Source organism: Thalassophryne amazonica, chromosome 5 (genome assembly GCF_902500255.1).
Source record: "Thalassophryne amazonica chromosome 5, fThaAma1.1, whole genome shotgun sequence".
NCBI classification, from domain to species: Eukaryota; Metazoa; Chordata; class Actinopteri; order Batrachoidiformes; family Batrachoididae; genus Thalassophryne; species Thalassophryne amazonica.
The window spans coordinates 16,198,087-16,209,936 of record NC_047107.1 but is presented as its reverse complement, the minus strand read 5'-3'; positions in this window follow the sequence as shown (position 1 = coordinate 16,209,936).

The following is an 11,850-nucleotide window of genomic DNA, read 5'->3' as shown; positions in this document are numbered from 1 at the left end:
AAGCACATAATTCGGTGCAAGTCAGGGCATTTCACTTGCACTTACACAACCACTTGCACTTTCATGCTTGAGTTGCTGAGAAGTGAGCGATCATTATACTCATGCCTGGAACAGAAAAACTTGAATTATTCACTTAACTATATATCTGGACCATTGTTCACTGGTTTTGACCATCCATCCATTTACTTCCGCTTATCCTACGTCAGGTCGCGGGGTCAGCAGCTCAAGCAAAGCCGCCCAGACCTCCCGATCCACACACACCTCCCCCAGCTCCTTCGGGGTAACCCCGAGGCGTTCCCAAGCCAGCTGAGAGATGTAGTCCCTCCAGCGTGATCTGGTTCTTCCCCGGGGCCTCCTCCCAATGGGACGTGCCCGGAACACCTCTCCAGCGAGGCATCCAGGGGGCATCCGGAAAAGATGCCCGAGCCACCTCAGCTGGCTCCTTTCGACGTAGAGGAGCAGCGGCTCGACTCCGAGCTCCTCCCAAGTGACAGAGCTCCTCACCCTATCTCTAAGGGAGTGCCCCACCACCCTGCAGAGGAAACTCATCTCGGCTGCTTTTACTCGCAATCTTGTTCTTTCGGTCATGAGCCAAATCTCATGACCATAGGTGAGGGTCGGAATGTAGATCGATCGGTAAATCGAGAGCTTTGCAGTGGTCCAAACGGTTTGGACCACTGCCTCTGAAATTCAAGACAATGCAATATTATGTTATGCATGCAATATTACGCTTTCAACATCATACAAAAATGAACCATCAAACTTATTACAAAAAAAATTATTACAATTGCTGTCATTTCTTCAACTAAAAAGTCAATCTTTACATCGTGAAAGTCAAAGGCAGTGGGGTAAAAATGTTGGGAATGCACTTCTAATAGACTATAACACATTGCTTTGTGAGTTCTTTAAAAGAATTTCACCATCAGTCACAATAAAAAAAACAAAGTGTGCAAGGACAGAACTATTCAAAGACAGAACGATTCAAAGACAGAACTAATCAAGGACAGAACTATTCAAAGACAGAACTAATCAAAGACAGAACGATTCAAAGACAGAACTAATCAAGGACAGAACTATTCAAAGACAGAACGATTCAAAGACAGAACTAATCAAAGACAGAACGATTCAAAGACAGAACTAATCAAGGACAGAACTATTCAAAGATAGAACGATTCAAAGACAGAACTAATCAAAGACAGAACGATTCAAAGACAGAACTAATCAAGGACAGAACTATTCAAAGACAGAACGATTCAAAGATAGAACTAATCAAAGACAGAACGATTCAAAGACAGAACTATCCAAGGGCTCAGTAATGTTCTATCTAATCTCTAACCTAATCTAAAATAAAGATAAATAAAGATAAAGATAAATTTGTTTGTCTGGAAAACAAAGAGAAGGTGCTGACGTCGCGGCTGCTCTTAATGGGAGAAATACACATTCTGCTGTCTGAACATATAACACTGTCAGAAGTTTTACATGTAAAGACGACTATGTGTGCGCATGTGTGTGTGTGTGTGTGTGTGTGTGTGTGTAAAGCCTGAATGGTGTGCTTCTCTCTCACTTTCTCTCGCTCATACACCTCCAACCTTTGTACTCTACAGTTGTCATGGCTGCGAATGGCTGATTACAGATCAGTCAGTTGAGGAGCCTATTCATCATTCAAGAGCAGAAGCTTGCATCCAACTCGAGAGCTGAAGGGAAGTGGCTCTCTGAGAGCCTTGGCCTCGTCCCTACAATCATCCATTGAGGTCTTCATTGAGCCGTGAGTCTGGCAGTGTGAAGGAGAACCTACAGTACTTCTTTTTCAGCAGAGCTGTCAAAAGTCGCAACTTGTCATACTTCTCTCATTTGTGTCTCACTTCATTTTTTTCCAAAGCATCTTGACAGTTCATTTTTTATGCTGACATGAGAGCTACACATCTGATGAGCACTGTGTGAGTCCATACAATATGTATGTATTTTCTGAGTTAGTACCAGAAAGTTTCTTAACTTGTCTTGCTGCTGGACCAAGAAAAATTAAGATGTGCTTCTCGACCTTTTGCATTCTGAGAAACCACCATTTCTCAAGAATGTGTGAAGTTTTGACTCACTGGGTGCAATGTTGAGGAATGTTGGTTTAAAATTAAAGTTATATTACATTTGTAGACAAAAAACTATTTCAATTTTCAATTTCAATTTAATTTCAATTTATTTTCATTTTTATAGTGCCAATTCACAACAAAGGTGCCTCAAGGCGCTTCACACAAGTAAGGTCTAACCTTACCAACCCTCAGAGCAAGCACACAGGCGACAGTGGTAAAGAAAAACTCCCGCCAATGATTTGAGGAAGAAACATCAAGCAGACCAGACTCAAAGGGGTGACCCTCTGCTTGGGCCATGCACAATTTACAGAAAAATTCACAAAACAAAAATGTAGGAAATGTTGTTAACAGGGTACAGAAACAGAAAATAGACACCACACCCATCTCTGGATGGAGCAGCACCTTAAACAGAGAGAAAAAAAAAAAAAAAAAACAGAATCAGGCATCAGAAAGACAACAAATACAGTATAATTTGTCAGCATTAAGCAACAAGAAAAACAAAGGAAATACTAAGGTGACTGCTGGGTACTAGCCCTAAGCTTCAATAAAAGACCCAGAATTTAGATATAATTGAGGCCACAGCCCGCTCTGTTTCCTAATAAAATAAATTAAAACAGTAAAAAGCATAGCAGCATACTATGCCAGTATGCTAGCCATACGAAATGGAAAATAAGTGCATGTTAAGTCTGGACTTGAAAGTCACTACAGAATCTGACTGTTTTATTGATGCAGGGAGATCATTCCACAGAACATGGACACGATAAGAGAAAGCTCTGTGACCCACAGACTTTTTATTCACCCTAGGGACACAAAGTAATCCTGCATCTTGAGAACGCAAAGCCCGGGCAGGTACATAGGGTTTAATTAGGTCAGCTAATTAGGGAGGTGCCAGTCCTGGGACAGGAAGCCAGTGAAGGGATGCCAAAATGGGTGTAATGTGCTATTTTCTGCTTCGTGTCAAACGTCTGGCTGCAGCATTTTGAACAAATTGCAGGCCCCTAATGCTGGACTGCGGTAAACCAGAAAATAGAACATTGCAGTAGTCCAATCTAGAAGAGACAAATGCATGAATCAGGGTCTCAGCATCAGCCATAGACAGGACAGGACAAATCTTCGCTGTATTTCGCAGGTGGAAGAAAGCAGTCCTCGAAACATTTGTAATGTGGAGGTCAAAGGACAATGTAGGATCAAAAATTACACCAAGGTTCCTCACTTTGTCAGTATGATGTATGACACACAGGCCTAGGCTAAGTGTTAGCTGGTCAAATTGATGCCAATGTCTCACTGGACCAAGAAACATCATTTCAGTCTTATAAAAAGTAGGAAGTTGCTAGACATCCAGCTTCTCACTGATGCAAGGCAATCTTCTAAGGATTTTATGTGGATGAGATTACCAGCAGTTATTGACATGTATAACTGTGTATCATCAGCATAGCAATGAAAGATAATCCCAAAACACTGTAGTATGTGCTCAAGGGGTGCTGTATAAAGGGAGGAAAGCAGGGGGCCTAAGACGGACCCCTGTGGAACCCCAAATTTCATGTCACTAAGGTTAGAGGTAGTGTTATTGTACAAAACGCAGTGAGAACAATTGGTCAGGTATGACGTCAATCATGCAAAGGCACTCCCAGTAGTCCCAAAATGATTCTCCAGCCTATCGAGTAGAATATGATGATCCACTGTATCAAATGCAGCACTGAGATCTAACAGCACCAGAACCGTAGTGGTGTCCGAATCTATTGCAAGCAGAAGATAATTCACCACTTTAGTGAGAGCTGTCTCTTGAATGATATTTTCTAAAAGCAGACTGCAGTGGCTCAAAAAGATTATTCTCAGTCAGGTGGTCCACTTTTTCCAGAATTTTAGAGCAAAATGATAGATTTGATAACGACCTATAATTTACAGATCCAGAAGTTAGGGCCCCTTCACACATAGTGTGAAGTTTGGACGAGGTTTGTTCAAATACCACAAAACAGCACAAAACAGTTCGAATTTGCGCACCACAAAACATCGCGCCGACAGGCAGGCGTGCATGATCCCAGTGTGAGAGGTCATGCACCTGACGGTGTCTTTTGAGCAGGAACAGTGCACCACATCCACATATGTGGGAAAACAAAAACAGCCGGTAGCTGTGGGACCACATCACACTGCTTAGGTGGAATAAAAAAAATAACAATAAAAAACAGCTGGTACCTGTGGGATCACATTGCGCCACTTATGTGGAATAAAAAAAAAGAAAAAAGAAAATATACCACCCACGAGACTCGAACCCCTGACTTCCAAAAGCTCTGATTGCCAGTCAGAAACTGTACTACTGAGCTACGGAGCTGTCCTTTGAAAGCTGCGAGAATCTGCCTCATATCCGGAAGGACATGGAAGTATTATTTAAAAAAAATAATAAAATCACACACACCATATAAAAACACCGCATTTTCAAGTGAGCAATACAAATATGATCCATCTGTTCCTCTGTAGATGACCCATGGTCATAGACATACAGTCATGAAATAACATGAATGAGAAGAAATGTGCTCTGATGTCCACATCTACTGTTCAGGTGTGTCCAGTCGCCGCGCGTGTGTTCTGCCCAACCCACGTGTCATGTGGACGACACACCGCAGCACAGACACCACGTCATGTGGAACAGAGCTCACATGGGTAACATGATGATCACATCGCCCGCTGCATGTTCTGATCTGACGGTCCATTTCAACCTGGCAGGCTGTCCGCTCTGTGGGTGCACTCTGGGTGTCCACTTAAGTACAGCAATCAAACACATGCGCCTCACAGTGGACAGTTGTTAGTCCATGTCTGTCCAAACACAGTAGCTGTTGTCCAGCTGGGATGTCCATACCGACAGATCCCCTCAGCAGCTCTTGTCGGAAGCCACACCTCCTGTGAGTGGAGCGCACACACCCACATGTCAGTGTGTGTGTTTGCAAAGTCACACTCGTGGGGAACTTACACAAATTTCACTGCCTGTATGACAGCGGTTGTCTGCTGTCGTGCCAAGAGTGTGACAGGCCACACATTTTCTAAGTGCCATGTGAGTGGTGTTAGATGTTTGTGCGTGTTGCCTGGAATTTGGCCCACACCTGCCGCGAGAGGGTGTGATGGGTTCATACAGCGCACTCTGTCATTCAGCCGCTGGTGTGCGCAAACAGTTGTAGCAACAGGTGTATGAAGCGTTGGAAGAAGGGAAGATTTTACACGGTTTGTACACGATTCCTGCATCATGCGCACTTCAACCAAACTTCGCACTGTGTCTGAAGAAGCCCTAAATGACAGATTAATAATTTCCAGCACAGTCGGCCCAAGCGTGGGCCACAGGTCCTTAAACAGGTTTGTTGGTATGATGTTGGTAGATGTTACGAGTTTTGTCAGCACGCCTAGTGAGATCCTATCAAATTCTGTAAATCTAGGTAATACTTCAGTAATGGCACCCACCTCAATAGCAGGGTGCAGCGGCTGGGTTAAGGCATGCTGGGATATGTTTAACCTAATGTCTTCTATTTTCTACTTGAAGTGATCCAAGAAATCTTGTGCTGTAAAAGCAGCGCAACTTACAGGTGGTTGTCCAGGAATAAGTGTTGCCACCCTGTCAAACAAGAACTTTTGAGTTATGCTTGTTTTTGTTGATCAAATCAGATTAATGGGTCCGCTTTGTAGCCAGTAGTGTATGCTTATACAACCCCAATTCCAATGAATTTGGGACGCTGTGTGAAATGTAAATAGAAACAGAATACAATGATTTGCAAATCCTCTTCAACCTATATTCAACTGAATATACCACAAAGACAAGATATTTAATGTTCACACTGATAAACTTTATTGTTTTTGTGCAAATATTTGCTCATTTTGAAATGGATGTGTTGTGGGCTGCCTGTTCCTGCTGCTGCTGCTGCTGTTTCTCTCTCTTCTGCACAGGTGGCACACCTCAAGCTGATCGAAACACCTGCTCCTCATCTCATCAGTCCCTGCATATAAACCCTGGCTCTTCACTCCATCGTTACCAGAAACACAGCGTATCTTTCACTTCTGTGTGTTCCTATGCAGTGATTATTCTGAGCTCCCAAGCTCTTTAAAGTGCACTGCAATTTTTCCTGCAGTTTGTCTGAGTTTCCAAGCTCAGCCTTTTGTGGTTGTTTTCTAGCTTCAGCTCGTTTCAACACGCTGGACTCAGCTAAGATATAAACTGTCTCTTCATCTGACTGTGAATTTGAGTTGATCTACTTCTGGAACTGACCCGGTTCATGTGCTCAGCAATCCACTCACCTGTGTATCTTCTCCAGATTCTACGTCGTCAGCTTGCAGGCGGCCACCTGGCTTCCGGATTGCATCATCCACTCAGCACTTGGGTTACGATGCCACCTGGACTGTGGTTCCCTGGTTCCACCGCTGTGCGGGCCCTGTCTCCAGTTTGCAAGGCTGCCCCCTCATCCTCCTCCATACACTCATTGTAAATAAACCAGTGTTCTGACTCACTCCATTCTCAGCATCTGGGTTCTCCATTCCATTCTGGTCCAAACCGTAACAGGATGCCTGCAACACATTTCAAAAAAGCTGGGACAGTGGTATGTTTACCACTGTGTTACATCACCTTTCCTTCTAACAACACTCAATAAGCATTTGGGAACTGAGGACACTAATTGTGAGTGTCAGACTGGGTATAAAAGGAGCATCCCCAAAAGGCTCAGCCGTTCACAAGCAAAGATGGGGTGAGGATCACCACTTTGCGAACAACTGCATCAAAAATAGTCCAACAGTTTAAGAACAATGTTTCTCAGTGTTCAATTGCAAGGAATTTAGGGATTCCATCATCTACAGTCCATAATATAATCAGAAGATTCAGAGAATCTGGATAACTTTCTACACGTAAGCGGCAAGGCCGAAAACAAACACTGAATGCCTGTGACCTTTGATTGCTTAGGCGGCACTGCATTAAAAACTGACATCATTGTGTAAAGGATCTTACCGTGTGGGCTCAGGAACACTTCAATAAACCATTGTCATTTAACACAGTTCATCACTACATCTATAAGTGCAAGTTAAAACTCTACCATGCAAAGCGAAAGCCATACATCAACAACATCCAGAAACGCTGCCACCTTCTCTGGGCCTGAGCTCATTTGAAATGAACAGATGCAAAGTGGAAAAGTGTGCTGTGGTCTGATGAGTCCACATTTCAAATTGTTTTTGGAAATCATGGATGTTGTGTCCTCCAGACAAAAAAGGAAAAAGACCATCCAGATTATTACCAGCGCAAAGTTCAAAAGCCAGCATGTGTGATGGTATGGGGGTGTGTTAGTGCCCATGACATGGGCAACTTACACATCTGTGATTGCACCATCAATGCTGAAAGGTACATCCAGTTTTTGGAGCAACACATGCTGCCATCCAAGCAACTTATTTTTCAGGGACATCCCTGATTATTTCAGCAAGACAATGCCAAGCCACATTCTGCACGTGTTACAACAGCATGGCTTCGTAGTAAAAGAGCGCGGGTACTAGACTGGCCTGCTTGCAGTCCAGACCTTCACCCATTGAAAATGTGTGGTGCATTATGAAGCGCAAAATATGACAATGGAGATCCTGGACTATTGAACAACTGAAGTCGTACATCAAGCAAGAATGGGAAAGAATTCCACCTACAAAGCTTCACCAATTAGTGTCCTCAGTTCCCAAATGCTTATTGAGTGTTGTTAGAAGGAAAGATGGTGTAACACAGTGGTAAACATACCACTGTCCCAGCTTTTTTGAAACATATTGCAGGCATCCATTTCAAAATGAGCAAATATGTGCACAAAAACAATAAAGTTTATCAGTTTGAACATTAAATATCTTGTCTTTGTGGTGGATACAATTGAATATAGGTTGAAGAGGATTTGCAAATCATTGTATTCTGTTTTTATTTACATTTTACATGACGTCCCAGCTTCAATGGAATTGGGGTTGTAGTCTAAGATAGGATCACGCCACGCAAGGTGGAATACTTCTAATTTTGAACTATGCCATTTACGTTCTTGACCTCTAGCCTTATGCTTGAGGTCACGCAAGTAATCATTGAACCAAGGTGACAACCTGCCGTGAGATGGTTCGATTGGCTCTCACAGTGCACACTCTGCAAATAGTTGCAGCAACAGGTTTACGAGGCGTTCGAGGGAGGGACGATTTTATACGTTTTGCACTATTCCTACTTCAAGCGCACTTCGACCAAACTTTGTACTATGTGTGAAGGAGCCCTCACTAATGAAGTAACTAGTAATCTAACATAGTTACTTTTGAAACTGAGTATTCACAAAACTAACTGTGTTACTCTTTCAAGGAGTAATCAGTTATCAGTAATTGGATTACTTTTTCAAAGTAACTGTGGCAACACTGCTCGTGGATGCGGTGAAGCATGCCACCAACTCTGCTCTCAGGTTTGACTGGAGTGTTTCTGCCCAACTACAGAGGATGGGTGACAATGACACTCACAGTGCAGTGTGTGTAGGGCCCTAAAGGTTAAGTCTGTATAATGTGCTTTGTGTGTCTTCAGTGTTTGACATGTAGCATGTTTTTATTCCCTTATACTGTACGTTAAGGTCCAAGGACCACTCTCTAGATTTTGAATGCATTGCTGTGAAAACACCTTCAAACTCTTTCAAGACCAGGATGATCCACTGTACAAAATGACTCTGAAGGTGCTGTAATGAAAAGATGATGAGTGCATGGTCTAAATTTAATTCACCAAGCAATCATGCTCCCTGTGGTTTCTCTCTGCAGCTGACATACTCTGGCTCTGTAGGCATTATTGAACAATTCCTATAAATACAGTATACTTGAGCAAAGAAAGATTTAAAAAGAGACAACATTGTAGGTGTGCAACAACTCAAAAACAATAAAGTTTGTAACAGGTCGAGTCTGGGAGCATATGATTGTGTTGTGTTTGCTGGATCCACAACACCACAGGTCCATGTTGGTTCCTGGATAGCAACCACCTAAGCAGACAATCTGGCCACCCCACCTTCAAGAATGTAGCCTATCTATCTGCCATAGCCAGGTGATACATTGGTGTTTTTTTTGGCATTTTCCAGTTCCTGAGGTTCTCAACACTGAGGAACTCTTGGAACTCACCAAATTAAAAGGACAAATACTGAGAATAACCTCATTTCAAAGGCAGATGTCTGCCAACTAATGGATGGTTACCAGTGATGGATTAGGAGCAGGTGTGGTTGTCAGTGAAAGAGGCACACTGTTTCTGCACAGAAATGTACTGAATCAAAACAAAAAAATCCATTATTTTCTGTTTCTCAGCAGTTGCATTCAAAAACACCATCACAAAACCACACAACCCTGCATAAGGGATTTTCTCTGATGTAGCCAAAGCAGATACTTCTTCCTTCTCTCGCTGTCTCTATGAACAAATGTTTGGGTTTGAAGCTAAATGTAGCTTTAAGTGTTCTTGTTTTTATTTTCTTTCATTTCCAACGTCTAGGTCTGGTGGTCACCGAGTCCACCACTGCTTGTGTTTAAATACTTTCATAATATGTAAACATTCTTTCAGGTTATACGTTCTTGGCAGAAGGTCCTACACCCTTGATTGACCAATTAGCATGTAAGGTTCTTGAGAAAACATTGCTGGCTGTTATCTGCAAGGTATGAGCTGTAGCTTCACAGTTGTCATGGGAATTACCTTTACGACACTTAATGTTGTGTTACTTGCATATATTAAAATGCCAGAAACCTAGCTATTGATAACAACAGGCAATAAATGCACTTTAATACACATTTGAGTGACTGTTAGTGGGTTGTGAGCGATACAGCCAGCAAGACTGTACAACCCCAACTAATGTACATGCAGACAGAAATACCAAGGTCACAAAAAAATAATAACTAACCATTCAGAAAGAAGGTATTTTTCACAAACTTGTTCAGGAGCCTCTTTTAGCTCAGTGTCTTTTTAATCATACCGTTATCATTTAAAGGACCAAGCGCTCACACAGTCCATTCTGAATAGATTGTTTGCACTGTTACTGATTCCTTGTCATTGTGGCCAAGTCAAACCATTACCATAGTTACCATATGCATGTACAAGTGAACATGTGCATTTACTTATTACCTCTGCCAACAAAATTGAAGGAGGTTATGTTTTCTCTTTGTCTCTTTGTGAACAGCCTGGAGCCTACAGTTTTTCATATATCATGAAATTTTTACTGAAGATTCTTATCCAAATAGACAAGAAGTGATTACATTTTTAAAGGTCATAGGGCAAATGTAAAAGTCATGAAAAATCTTGCAATACTGGGAAAAAATCCCTATCTTTAACATTGAACAAAATTTTCGAAAATGTATAACCCTGTCAAAAAAGATCAAATTTCTTTCATATTTGAGAGCTTTATGTACGATGGTGTCGTTTATCGACTGACAAAGTTTGATCCAGAGCTGATTCAGATTACAGATTTTGTGGCCTTTTAAATTTAACATTGAAAACCATCTGTAATGTATATTTTACATTAAATCTGAATCGAACATGCCCCAATCACTCTCATATTTGAAAGTGAGGTGCAGACTGACACTCACTATTGCCTGACAAAATTTTATCCAGATCTGATCCGGATTGCTGATTTTCTGGACTTTTGAATTTAATATTGAAGAGCCCATTTGGTGTACATTTTGCATTATATCTCAATCAATCAAAAAGTGCGATATGGTTCATCAGATATGGTTACAGTTCAGGGACAGCAAATGAGGAATTTTTCTCCCATCACATAGAAGGGATGACATCTTATTTATAAATTTTCAGATTCAGAGAAGAGTGTTTATCATAGTATACAGAAAGAAATAACTGGTGCAAAACTGGAAATGTCAGTCTTCTGCTCTTACAGGAGTCCCTTCTTGCCACAGTGGTTACGGTGCATCTGGAAAGTATTCACAGTGCTTCAGCTTTTCCACATTTTCTTATGTTACAGCCTTACTCACAAATGGATAAAATACATTTTTTTCATCAAAATTCGACACACAGTACCCCATAATGACATCAGCTTATTATCAGCTTTTCCATCACCTTATGGCCTGCAGCACATCAGTAAGGATTGAACAACAAGAAGCCGTGCATTATACGGTTTGAATGCACGACGCGGAGTCTAAAACCATGGTCCCACACAGTGAGCTAACACACAAATATTTATTTCAGTTAACAGAACTTGATAAAAATGCATAAGTATTTGGGACTATTTTATGCCAGTCTCAAGATATTTTCATCCTTGGCAACCCTTCTCTTCTTCTTTCCCGTCTTCAGTCTTGTCCAGTTCATCCAATGTTAAATCTTTACGCCATTGCTTTTGCTGTTCTTCTCGTTTGCTCTCTTCCTCTTTCCATTCCTCAAACGTTTTATTTTGGCCAAAAATATTAAAATTCACATTAACAGCAATGGCAGAAATTGCTTCTTATGAGACTATGTTTAACAGACTGAGAGACAACACAGAGGACAAGGACACAGATTGGGACAACTTTTGGAATCATTTAAAATCGCAGGACACTACAAGTAACATTTAAATAGTAACTGGACTTCAAGTAAAGGTCAGGATCTTCATGTATTCATGTATGAGATTAAAATTCAATGACGTTATAAACCTGTCCCATGTAACACTGTGAAATAGGGGAGGGGGGAGGGACACGCACCAGCCAATTTTTTATTTTTTTTATTTTGTTTTTATTATTATCATTATTTTTTTATCCTGTACATTGTTGTACATTTTTGTGTATTTTTGCTAAGTTAAAAAAT